Below are 13,639 nucleotides of genomic sequence, written 5' to 3'. Positions count from 1 at the left end.
TGTATGAATACTAATATCACATGATATAATAGTACGAAAATTTGCTGCTGCTCAAGTTCTGCTTCATAAGTATATAAAGAGAATTAGAAACATTTAAGATGTTTAATAGGAAGCATTTGTGTATGTGTGCTTAGATAAAGCTGTCACTATTTTTATCCAAATCACTTCCAAAATATTCGACTGAAGATAGAAGAACTTCCTGAAAGAAAGGCCCCCCCTTATTTTAATGTCTCTGTAACCTGAAAAACTCAAAAGCTACAATAACATTTCTGTGAACCAACATTCCAAACATGACATCTTCCAAAAATAACCTCTGAATTGTCTTCATTATTTTTATAATTTTACTATGTTTTTAGAGTGCAGTTTTAAAATGTAACCAGCTAGTAGCTTCCACAAGTTATCACTCACTATGGGAAAATGTATAGGTACTGAGTGAAGAAAAACTAGAAAATAATTTGCAAAATATACAAATAATTCCACATCATAAACCTTCTAATTTTATAACTTCACTATAAACAAGAAAAGGGTCTATGAAACATTTTACAGAAATTGGTATTATCAATTCACATAGTGCCCAATTCATTGAAGTGATTTGATGACTATTTCTCTAAATTATTGGAGGTTAAAGAACTTAACTTCTGAAAACTAAAGTATAAACCTTTAAGTACATATGTAATAAACACTTTTGGATGAAATTCCTAAAAAATTCAACTTGACAACAAATTAACTGTCATGACTTAAACCTCAAAAATGTGTACACATTGCACTTGGCAATGCTTTTAACATACACACACACACACACACACACACACACATACATAAAAAGGTTAAGTCACTGATTGCTTCTTACCTTCTTAGCAACTGCCTCTCTTATACACCATGAAGAATGGGAAGCTGCCCAAACTGTGGGCAGCCTACTTCACCCAAAACTAATCTCCAAATCAACAGGTAAAGCCACATTCTGACATTAGCTTGCCTTCAAATAAAAATGTATCATTATTCAGTATTCTTAATTCTTCAATAGTTAAAAAATATCAATTATATAAAATATATTTTATATAAATTATATATTTTATAATTATATATCATATAAATATTTATTATATTTATATGCTATATAGTTTATATTTATATAATTATATATTAACAATATTTTATGTAAGTTGTATAATAAACAATTTCAAATTCTTGCCAGATTAAATTCTATTTTACTCAGGAAAAATTTTTAAGCTGCCATATACTAGGAACCTAAGAGTCAAAGACTATATGCAGTGCTTTTATAAACTTAACTATGTCCCCTCCTCCCCATGATATACCTGCAAGGTAGATTTACCATTTTACTAATGAGAAAACTAAGTATGAGAAAGGAGATAGACATTTGCTCAAGACCAGTCCAGGCCCACCTAACTTTAACATGTGTTTGCTCTTCCCACTATTTTATGCTCTCCCTTCTACAAACCTTGTTCATAGGTTAACAACATATTACCAACTATTATTTCCCCCATAGTGTTCAGTACTTGGAGGAATAAACTCATTTCTAGGAATGCAAATACTAGGGCATGATTTTTAAAAAGTTGTTCTTGGTTTGACTTTTAATATTTCAAAGATGAATATAAATAATTACATCATTGACATAGCAAGATTTAATGATATTCATTAATCACCACAAAAGATTTGTGAACAGGCCAGGTGTGGTGGCACATGCCTATAATCCTAGCAGCTCAAGAGGTAAGGGCAAGAGGATCAAGAATTCAAAGCCAGCCTCAGCAACTTAGCAAGGCCCTAAGCAACTACGTGAGACCCTGTCTCAAAAAATAAGAACGGGCTGGGGATGTAGCTCAGTGATTAAGTGCCCTTGGATTCAATCTCTGGTACCAAAAAGAAAAAATTATAAAACTATCTGTAAGCTGGCCAAAAATCCAAAAGTTAAGAGTAATATTTGCAAAAAGCACTGTCAAACAATCTGTTCACCAAGAGTAAATTCACAACTAAGGATGAGGCTCAGTGGTAGAGCATTTACTTAGCTGCACACAGCCCTGGATTCATGCAAAACAAACAACAAAAAAAAACAATTTTCTAAGAACAAAATTATGTGACACTCAAAACTGCTTAGTTATACTCTCTCATTTATTTATAATAAATGATTTATAATGACTAATATAAGTGTTTTCTTTACAGAGAATATTATCTTACACTTCTGTCTGTAACCATTCTTATTTCAATCAATCCTGATAAGCATTTTTGTGTATAGAATTCTAGGTTGGCAAATTTTTCACAGCAATATAACTCCACTGTTTTCTGGCTTTCATTTCTAATCTTCAGCAGTCAGCTGTCAGCTGTCAGTGTAACTGCTCAGCTACTCTGAACATAATCTGTTGCTCTCCCACAACTTTTTAACACCGTCTTTGCTTCTGGTGTTCTCCATTTTACTAAGTGTCTGTATTTACTTTAAGCTATTCTGCTCACAAGTCTTTAAGTTTCTCAAATTTACATTCTTCTATTTTCATCAGCTCTGAAAAATTCTCAATTATCTCTTAAACACTGCCTCCACCTTTCCTACTATTTTGCCCTTCTGCTCTTGAAAAACTGATGAAGTATTGTTAAATTCTCAAACTATGTTTTCTATGAAAGAGGACACATATTTTTTTAAAAAATAGACATTTGCAATATTTTTTAGTTGTAGATGGACACATGCCTTTATTATTTTTTTTAATGTGTTGCTGCGAATTGAACCCAGTACCTCACATACGCTAGGCAACTCCAGCACGAGTTTACATATCTTAACCTCTTACTTTGGCCCATTACCTTGTCTGTGATATTGTCTTCTCTCCTGTATTTAGTTTATTAAGTCTTACTTGTTTTTTAAAGCTTTTAACCACACCAAGTTTTTTTCATTTCGATTATTAAGTTTTATTTTTCATTTCTAGAAGTATTCAGGTCTTTTCAAATCTATTAGGTTGCTTTTTCCTTAAAGATATTTTTCATCTTTTTAAACGTAGTTGTTTTATAATCTGATAATGACAATATCTGAAGTTTTGAGGATATATTTCTAATAGTATTTCTGCTGCTTCTTAATCATGGTTCCTTTTTTTCCTTGTGCAACTGGATATATTTTATCATGAGCTAAGTCTTTAGAAAGTTATTTGTAGGAATTTCCTGTGGCCCATGATAAAAACTTTTTACCTCAGGATTTTGATTTCCTTCTGCCAGGCACCTACTACCACTTTAAATTCAAGCTTTGACAATTTGTGCAAATCCAGGAAAGGAAGGCCTGTGGTTATAAGTACTTAGGAATGAATAATATTTTTTCAGGTTCTAAGCAACTGTTGGTGCAGTCTCCTGTGGGCAAGAGCATAAATTCTTGAGAGTTCCAGTGTTATAGGAATTTCCTATTAGACTTCTCTCTTTGGGCCAAAATGGGCTTTAAGTTGTATCTCCTAAGCCATGTGAGACCTTCGATCCAAAGTAAAATTGCCCTTGAGGGAAAAATGTTTTAATATGCTGCTTACTGTTCTGAATTCCTGCTTTCACAGATTTTGTTTGGCCATTTCTGTCATGTTATTTCTTAAGAAAAACATTTTATCCAGCATTTCTAATTATTTTCAGAAAATTTTTCTGTCCACATATCCTGGCTGACCACATACTCTGTCTGCAATTTCAAAAGGCTTCACAGACTAGGTTTGGTGGTGCACACCTGTAATCCCAGAGACTGATCCTGCTGGGGGAAGAGAATGGCAAGTTCAAAGGCAACCTCAGCAACTAAGGAGGGCCCTAAGCAAAGAGTGAAACTCTCAGAATAAAAAATAAGAAGACTTGGGGATGTAGCTCAATGGTAAAGCATCCCTAGGTTCAATCCCTGGTACGGGGAAAAAAAAAAAAAAAAAAGCTTCACAGTTCTATAGGTCAACCCTAAATTTCGTTTTGTAGAAATCTGTACAAATGAAACTGCAAGGGACAGTCTATCTTTATCCAGTTTGATTCACTATCAAAGATAGAATCTTGCCAATCCTAACAGATCCTATTACAAAATTATTTAGAAAACTGGATAAGATTCTGTTGTGAAATTAATAGAGCCATGTATAATTGCTATGGAATTTACTGGTCTACTAATTCCCTAGCAATATGTAAACTATACAAAAATCACATATTTGCAACCACTGGAAGCTTAGGCAGAGTGGCAAAAGATGACAAAGAAGAACTGAGTTCAGTTTTATTTCTGCCAAGAAACAAAATTGTAAGGAATAATCAAAATACCAAGAATCACACACAAAGAAATAACCAATATTTATTAAACTGTACTAAACAAATCTAGATGACATGAATTATTTTGCTAGAAAATCTGAATTACTGAAATTGATCCAAGGAATGAAAATTACAATAACTAAAGAAAAAGCTAAGAAACTGCTATTCCGCAAAAAGTACCAAACATAGTCAAATAGGCTAATAATTTCAATTCCATATTCTTTAAATTGTTTAAGAGCACAGCAAAAAGAAAGTATTATACTAGTTTCATCAAAGAACAGGGAAACTAACTCTAAACCTGACAGAACACATAGGTAAAAATGCATGCCTGTTATACTTACAAATATGGCTACAATCATCCACAAGAAAGTAATAACAAGTAAAAATCCTTATTAGAAAATATATTACAAACATGGTTTACCACAGAACATAAGAATTTGAAACTAGAAAACTATTAATTTGCCATGATAGCAAGACAAAAAAAAAATGTTCTATCAAGAGAAGGCAAAAGAGGCATTTTATAACAGTAAACAACATTTCCTACCATTAAAATCAGGCACAAAACAAGAGGCCTGGCTGCCATCACTATTAATTAAAACTATTCTGAAAGTGGTAAGCCAAAAAAATTATATAAGCAAACAAAATAAAAGGTATAAATACTAGAAAGGAAGGGGTAATCAGCCACCAATGTTTACAGCTATTTTCTACTTGGAAAACCAAAGAGAACCAGAAAGACCACCAGAAATCAGGAGAATAAATAAGACCAGCCCAAAAAAAAAAAAAATTAGAATGAGTAAAGTCTGGCTCTACCCAGATATGATAATGCATTTAAAGCTAAAGGAAATTGTTACTGCTGGTAAAGAGACAGCTCAATGGAATAACACCAAAATTCCAAAAATAGACCCAAGAAGATTTGAGCATTTAGAATAAAATTAGTGTTTCAAATCTGTGGTAAAAATACAAACTGTTCATTAAACAATGCTTTTTTCACAATTTGAAATGAATAAATTTGGATCTCTACATCCTGTGTATACACACACACACACACACACACACACACTCACACAAATATTTCCAGATGGGTCAAAGATTTACATGTAAAAACATGAAACTAAAAATTTTCCCAATTGCAGTGCTATCGATCAAGTGTTAAGTTTTATAATCTTGAGATAGAGAAATCTTTCCAACATTATCCCAACACCAAAAATCATAATAAAGTGTAATAGCTATTCATAAGGATTTTAAAAAGTATAAGAGAAATTTTAAAATAAAGCTATAATAAATAATAAGCAAAGACTTTTTTAAAATTTCCAATATATGAAGAACTCTTGAAAATCAGTAGGGAAAAAAAGTGAACATCCCCAAAACTTAAGTTTAGGTATTAAAGAAATAAGAATAAAAGAATTTTATCAGTCTTTGCTGCCACACTGACCAAAAATAATGATTTAAAATACCAACTGGTAGCAAGGTTATGGGCAAATGAGTCCTCTCCTGTACTAAAAGCTATAGTATAAATTACCTTTCTATAAGGCAGTTTGACTGTAAGTATCAAGATCTAAATTATCCATAACCTGTGATATAATAATCCCAATTCTAGAAATATATTTGAAGTAGCAATATCAATGCATGAGAATTTATGAAAGACAAAATTAAAAGAACACTGATTACAAATTAGAAGCACAGGGTTGGGGTTGTAGCTCAGTGGTAGAGCACTTGCCTAGCACATATGAGACCCTGGGTTTGATACTCAGCACCACATAAAAACAAATAAAGGTTAAATTCTTAAAACAAAAAAAAAAGCACAATTAAGATTTAAAAATTAAAAACCATATGAATAATAGCAAAAAAAAATAGAACACACAGTTCTAGGATGAGAGTTCTTTTTTAAAATTTTGCTTATATTGCTTTGGGTTTTTTTAACATAGTATCATTTTTTAATATCTATATTTTATTTTTATATGGTGCTGGGGATCAAATCCAGTGCCTCACACATGCTAGGCAAGCACTCAACCACTGAGCCACAATCTCAGCCCTGCTTTGATTTTTTATTAATATATTGTTATGACTCTTGGGCAGATAAAATTATAGACAGGAATTAATTTATCCAAGAACTTTTTGTAGTTTGTTTTTTAGGTCTGTGTAGATTACATATAGCTGCAGGGGCTAGGATTATGGCTCAACAGTAGAGCGCTCGCCTTGCATGTGCAAGGCCCTGGGTTCAATTCTCAGTACCACATAAAAATAAATAAAATAAAGTTTAAAAAATATATATATATACACACACATACATACGTGTGTGTGTATATGTAAGTTCTTTATCATTTTCTCCATCAAGAGATGAGCTTAATTCTCTCCTTGAATCGGGGCCAAGTCTGTCTTCTTAACCAATAGAATACAGCAGAAATAATGATCAGTCAGTTCCAAGCCTATCCATAAGGGAGTTTCCACTTTCTGCCTCTAGGAATGCTTGTTCCTGGAGCACTCTCAATCTACTAGTCATGCTCAGGCAGAGTAATACTCTGAGAAATATGTTATTGGACAATTATTGTGAGACTATCAGAATGTACTTACTTACACAAGCCTAGATATACAGGTAGGTCAATCACTCCATGTGCTTCTTGATACTAAAAAGAGGGGTTAAATTGATGTATGAAGCTGCTGCTGGAGTAACAAAGCATATAGCTTTATAATGCCCCAATTCTGTTTTTATTTTTGGTAAATACACATACACTCTACAATAATAATACATAAACCTCAAACAGCTATCATCAAGTACTTTATACTGCACATAATTATATGTTATATTTCTATAAGACTGGCAGTTCGATAAGCCTGTAGCATCATCATAAACACGTTATATGTTGCTCTATAATGTTACAATGGCCCCCATTCATTAAGCAATACAATTTTTTCAGTCCATTATGTTATGGGACTGTGATGTACATGTGGTGTGGCATGTCAAACAGAATCATTATACAGTACACGACTAGTTTTTTATAATTTATTCATAAAATTTCCATATTACTTTTTATAATAAGAAAAAAAGTTTTAACTATCACACTCTGATTATTTGACCTAATACGTGCACCCATGATAACATAAAGTACAACGGCTAGCCCACTATAAGTTATCATATAGAAATTAAATTCAACCAAATTCAAATTAAATCATTCTTCCAAAGTAAGCTTCCATACCAGCAATGTAGTTAAAAGCAAGGATTCTTAAAAATTTATGGAAACTTGTAATTATTATGCCTATTTCAAATCTTTTAGGACGATTTTGTTTCATAAAAGTAATCCAGTAATTACCTTTTCTGGGTAAAAGTGAGTTAATTTTCTGGATGAGTTAAAAATGATAAATCTGCAACCACTAAATATTCTCACGGAGTCAACCATAGAAACTGTAGCATTGAACAATAGCTGAATGATGTCATTAGATGCTTTTCACCCAAACTAATGAACATTTAATGAGCATCTACTATTTACCAAGCCCTATGCTCCAAGAGCTAGTTGAGGATAGAGGCACTATGGTAAATTATACATAAAATGTTAAAACACAAACGTGTGTATGTGTGTGTACACATATGAGCACGCGCACACACACACACACACACAAAGACCTGATCCCTTATTTCCAAAGACTGAAAAAAACTCTGAAAACCAAAAACTGGTCTGAACTAATGTAAGGCTTTTTGTATTCTTTGTTATTCTAGTTAATGTAAATATACAGAATTTCTTAGGAAGATTCATGTGTACAATTATTGGATGATTGATTTTCATGACAGATAGTATACGAGCCATCCCAACTTTCTGAATTCCAAAAAACTTTTTACATCTGAGATACATATGCCACCATGGTTTCATATAACAGCCTACAGATCAGGTCTGGAGGATGAAGAGAAAGAGGAATCATTTCAAGGAGCAGAAGAACTGGGTAAGATAGATAAAAGTTATAGGGAAAAAAAGTGATCCTGTTCTAGGCTTCACATTATACTTGAATACTTCAATTCTTTAATATCAAAGACATTTTTTCTGAGGAGATGGGGGATATTTGAGGGTTGAACCCAGGAGTACTTAACCACTGAGCCATATCCCCAGCTATTTTGAGACAGGGTCTAAATTGCTGAGGCTGGCTTTGAATTTGCAATCCTCCCATCTCAGCCTCCTGAGTCACTAGGGTTACAGGCATGTACCACTGTGCCTGACAAAGACATCTTTTTCTACAACTTTTTTTTTTTTTTTTTTAAAGATCTGACCTGTCAAACCATATTTATATTTAAATTCCCAAAAGAATAAAAATATACCAATTTTGTATTTTCACCCAAAAAGTATAAGCTTTTTTCTTGGCTGGTCCATACAGGTTTATCTCAGATAAATTGTACACCTTCCGGGGCTGGGGTTGTAGCTCAGCGGTAGAGCGCTGGCCTAACACGTACAAGACCCTGGATTCGATCCTCTGCACCACATAAAAAATAAATAAATAAAGGTATTATTATGTCCAACTACAACTAAAAAGTAAAATATTTTTTAAAAATGTACAACTTCCATTCAGTTCATTCAGATAGCCTTATGTAGATATAGTCAATGACACTAAAGATCCACAATATTTAGCACCTACATGATAGCATTAAGCATTTCATACATGCACACAATATTATACATACACACTCATTCATTTAATTCTCCAAACAATCCTGGGAGGTAGTTACTATCATTATGACCATTTTAAAGATGAGAAATTGAGGCACTGTGAGGCTAAGTAACTGGATAGCATGGCATTAATACAGACATAACAAGAGAAATTGTGAAAATATTTACATAATAACTAAAAATATAAATTAGAAGTCTTCCATTATTTAGACAGGCAACAAATGCTCCCTTGAGTCTACAAGTAATGATGTGGCCATTCAGCTGTGAAGTCCAGGAAGTACAGCAGACCAGGTATGGCCATGCACAGCATCAGGGTAAGAAATGAAAAAGCCAGCAAGTGACAGTGCAGCAAGGACAAAGCTACTCTAATTTTCAAAGAAAGAATCTGGACAACTGTGACCAACAATTAGTTTGTTTTCTTTGTGGGATTCAGGAGCATTCAACCACTGAGTTACATTACAGTCCTTTTTTTTTTTTTTTTTTATCCTGCTAAGTTTCTGACGGACTGGCTTTGAATTTGGTGCTCCTCCTACCTTGGCCTCCCAAGCTGCCACCTTACTTCTCAGCCTCTTTATTATTCAATTTGTATAATGTTTAATGTTACTAAACCATTGCACAGGCATTGTTTTTAAATGTTTGTATGACATCTGTAGAAAGATAAACATTTTCCTAAACATTTAATGTGTTTGAGAAAGCATTTTACACCTGAGATTTGTTTATACCAACTTCCTTCCCAAACTCACAATTGCCCCATTAATAGAGAAAATGGTGCTACTAAAAGCAGCCCACAGTTCCTCTCTTCCTACTCTCCCATTGCTTCCCATCCCACACCCATCAAAAAACTTAACATTTCTCAAGTACAGTACACATACAGTAGGCACTGCTATCCTAGTGATCTATCCAAGCTGAACGAAATGCCTTATCTCAGGTGTAAAAACAAGGAAGTTGAAGAAAGGATAATATGTTAACATTTTTATGAAGTACAAATTATTCGACTTAAAAGATAATCTTTCATTCTGAGGTTGTCCTTACTTTTTCAGTATTAAAATATAATAATAGCTGGGCATGGTGGCACACACCTGTAATCCCATCGACTCAGGAGATTGAGGCAGGAGGACTGCAAGTTAAAAGCCAGCCTCAGCAACTTAGGGAGGGCCTAAGCAACTTAGCAAGATGGGGTCTCAAAAAAATAAAACATGGATTTGGCTCAGTGGTTAAGCCCCTTTTCCCCTCCCGTGTGTGTGTATTAACCATTGCTTACTTTTTATTGTTCTTACTGACCAAAAAGCCAGTGACCAAGTCAATCCCTGTATCTAAATGTTAATACAAAGAAACTCAGTCAACCACTAAAACCTAAATATTAGGATAAATAATATAGAATAAATACCATGTATGTGTGCGTGTGTGGAGGAGCATAAAGGATTAAAAACTTGCAAAGTCAAAAGGAAGTACATATTTTACATTTAGCAATGAGGTAAAAACCAATTGACACTGATCCAGCAAAAAAAAAAAAAAAGCAGAATACAACTTTACAAATTTCAGTTTCTTATTCAGAAAAGATTGTAAGCACTGATGATTTTCATTTTTTGGTGGGATAAAACAGGAAATAAAACAATGATAACTTACTTTTAAAATGAAAGTGAAGGGGCTCAGTGGTAGAGTGCTTGCCTAGCATGTATCAGGCACTGGGTTTGATTCTCAGCACCTCATCTGAATAAATAAAGGTCCCTTGACAACTAAAAAAATTTTATAACAAAATAAAAAATGAAAGTGAAGCTCATAATTCTCAACAATACTAGAAAAATAATTTAAAACAATATTATTACTTTACTAAATAATAAGGCATCATAGAGAAGATTGTTAGAAACCAAGATTCTGAAGTCAAACAGAGCCCAGCTGTGTATTAGCAATGTAAACCTAGGTATGCTACTTTACCCTGTTTCCATTTCCTTAAAGGTTGTTGTATTAAATGAGTTAAAATATGCAAAGTGCTTAGAGCAGTGCTTGGCACTTAGTAAGTGCTTTAAAAGTACGTTACACATATAATTTAATAACGTGAAGCAACAAAGGCAAAGTAACGACTAGAATGAAGATGATAAATATTATGGGACTAAAAGTAGTGGCTATTATATTTTCATAAAGTTCTTACAAAGTACTTAGCAAGTGTAAGGCCCTGGGTTCAATCCCAGCACCATTAAAAAAAGGAACCATTTTTATATACATAAAATATATAAGGATCTGTGTGACCTTATACTTTTTATTTTACATTATTAAAGTTAGAAAAAAAATCTGAATCCAGTTACAATACCCTCAATGACTGTTTACATTATATGCTTCCAAAGCTCAGAAATACACTACCCCAACTGAGTACACTACTGCATTTGAGAGAAAGTGGAAATTACTTCTACCAATAAAAGAAATTTTCATATCAGCAATAACTCAGACACATGATTCCTTGCCTATACACTGACCAAACTTAGTTATTCATATCTGAGTAAGTTTTCAGACAGCACATCAAGCTTTTATAGAGAAGAAGCAAACACCTGAGCACACAGAATAGGCATTAGCACTCCTTCAATTCCTCCCCTGGGATCCGGACTTGGCTTACTCTGCACAAGGGATTTTCTTAAGCAAGTTTTCTTAGTTCACCCTGTCATCTGACCCTTCTTCCAAGCCACCTCTACACCCAGGGTGGATTATTTACTTATATACCACATCACTATATTTCTTAGACATCCTTAGTATTCAAGAATAGTTGTCTCCCCCAGCATTACCTTAGAAATGCAGAATATTAAGCTGCATCAAGGATCTACTAAATTAGAATCTGCATTTTTAACAAGAGCTCCAAGTGATTCCTATGAACATTCAGGTTTGAGTAATGTTCTGACACTGCTGCAGATCGTTGTGATAATTAAGTGTTCGACTACATGTGAATTCAGAAATTTAGTATGAAAAAATCACCAATACATGGAATCTGAAAAGTCCAAAAACAAATAACCAATCTGAATTGGTTATAAATTTGACACTGACAAAGGTGTTCAGTGATTTTTCAGCAACGCTACGTTTAATGACTCCTGCTTTTATTTTGTGCAACAGCCCAACACTAATAATGTACAGTTTGGAGGGGTGGGAGGACTACATTTTGATGTACAAAGACTACTACAAAGTGATAGAAATTTCAGAGCACTCGTAAGTTAAAATTTCGGGATTTACTCCAATTCAGAGTTGATAAATACAACTCTGTCCAGAAAGTCATTCTACAAGGAAGATAACATCTAAAAGATGCAAACTTGGAACAGTTCATATTCCCGGAACTACAACTATTTAGTAACTGGTACTAACCATAACCTTAGGTCACGTGTAAGAAAAGAATCTTGTTGGGAAGGCTGTTGCCAGAAAGTAAAAAAAAAAAAAAAAAAAAAATCAACTTTCACCCTCCGCAAAGTTTTTCCACATGTCCCAATGGATAGGCCTCAAACTTGCACGTTCTTACAGGTGAATAAGCTGAGGTCGTATTACAACAAACCAAGGAAAAGTTAAGGCAAGGTTTCTCTATTCTAAAAGCTGCATTTTAGAAGGCTGAAGGACTCCGGGCCCACTTCGCTTCCGGCCTGCGAAGGAAGCGTGCCGCCCAGGGCTGAAATGAACAAGGAAAATGACCAAGTAGGAAATGAAGCCCTACTGCAGCCACCAAGCTCTGCCCTCTAGCAGGCTGGCCTTCCAGACTGGCCCCCGACCTCCCGCGGGAGGGAAGGCAGGCTGGCTGGAGGCAGCACCCCGCCCGCCCCGGAGCCGTGCGAGCCCCCGCCCGCCCCCCAGCTGCCTGCGGGAGGCGCACAGACGCGGGGCGGGCGGCAGCCGCCTAGGGCCTTCCCGAGACGGCGGCGGCGCGAGGGGAGGCAGGACCAGTCCTGAGAAGCCGGGGCGGGAGCGACTGCATGTGAGGGGCTGCACTGGAGAAGGCGGAGGGCTTGGGCTTTTTTACGATTATCATCATCATCATTATTTTGTTTTACCTGTGGCGCGGATGGGTTCCCCAGCTCCTATTCCCTGAATCCTCCTCCTCCCCTCCTCTTTCTGTCTGTCTCTTTCTCTCTCTCTCTCCCTCAGTCTGCCGGGAGCTCGCGGAACCTGCCGGGCCCGGCCCGACCTGAAAGAGAACAGGGCGGGAGGGGGTGGCGGCGGTGACCAGCGGCCACGTGACCACGCTCGCGCCGTAACGCCGGCCGTCTCCGGTAGCGCGCTCTCCCCGCGCTCCACCTCTAATAACCCCGCGGCTCGCGCGCCCGGAACGCTCGTGCGCAGGCGCCTGCGGGGGCACGGGGCGCGCTGGCTCTCGGGGCCAGGTGTCAGGGGCCCAAGAGGCCGGAGTAGGTGGGGAGTGAGCCTGGGGCCGGCCCTCCTCCCTTCGGCCGGCTGCTAGGCGCATGCGCGCGGCGCTTCCGCACCCGCCTTCCAGCTGCTGGAGGCTGAGTCCGCAACTGTGTCTTCTTCCCAAGTTTGCACCCACCAGAACCTTCGTAGGTTGGGACTGAAGAGGAGAGAATTCAGCCCCTGGGACCCCTAAGACTTGGCGCTCCTGCCGAAGAATTTACATCTTCTTGTCCCATGTAAAAGACCTTCCCATTTGACGTTTTTCTGTAGCTGAGTAGTCCTCTGACCCAGGTCGTCTGTCATTCTGAAATTTATCCAAAGCTGCCATACTCACTAGCACTCTGTGGAAACCTACTTTGTTATAAAACCCATAG

At 36.2% G+C, this 13,639-nt stretch overlaps 1 protein-coding gene across 1 annotated transcript in view; it reads right to left on the bottom strand.

Annotated features, from left to right (window-relative positions):
- The window catches only part of LOC124080732 (TBC1 domain family member 5), a gene marked incomplete at its 3' end in the record, with an annotated part of 424,799 nt that extends 411,671 nt beyond the window's left edge, over positions 1–13,128 (bottom strand). Inside the window, 1 exon segment of the mRNA XM_046426732.2 lies at positions 12,908–13,128.
- Positions 13,129–13,639: the final 511 nt, after the last annotated feature.

Source organism: Marmota monax, unplaced genomic scaffold, assembly GCF_021218885.2.
Source record: "Marmota monax isolate L192 unplaced genomic scaffold, Marmota_monax_Labrador192_F-V1.1 WCK01_AAM20220418_F8-fsc00452, whole genome shotgun sequence".
NCBI lineage: Eukaryota > Metazoa > Chordata > Mammalia > Rodentia > Sciuridae > Marmota > Marmota monax.
The sequence above is the reverse complement of the archived record's forward strand: the minus strand, read 5'-3'. Positions and strand labels throughout refer to the sequence as shown.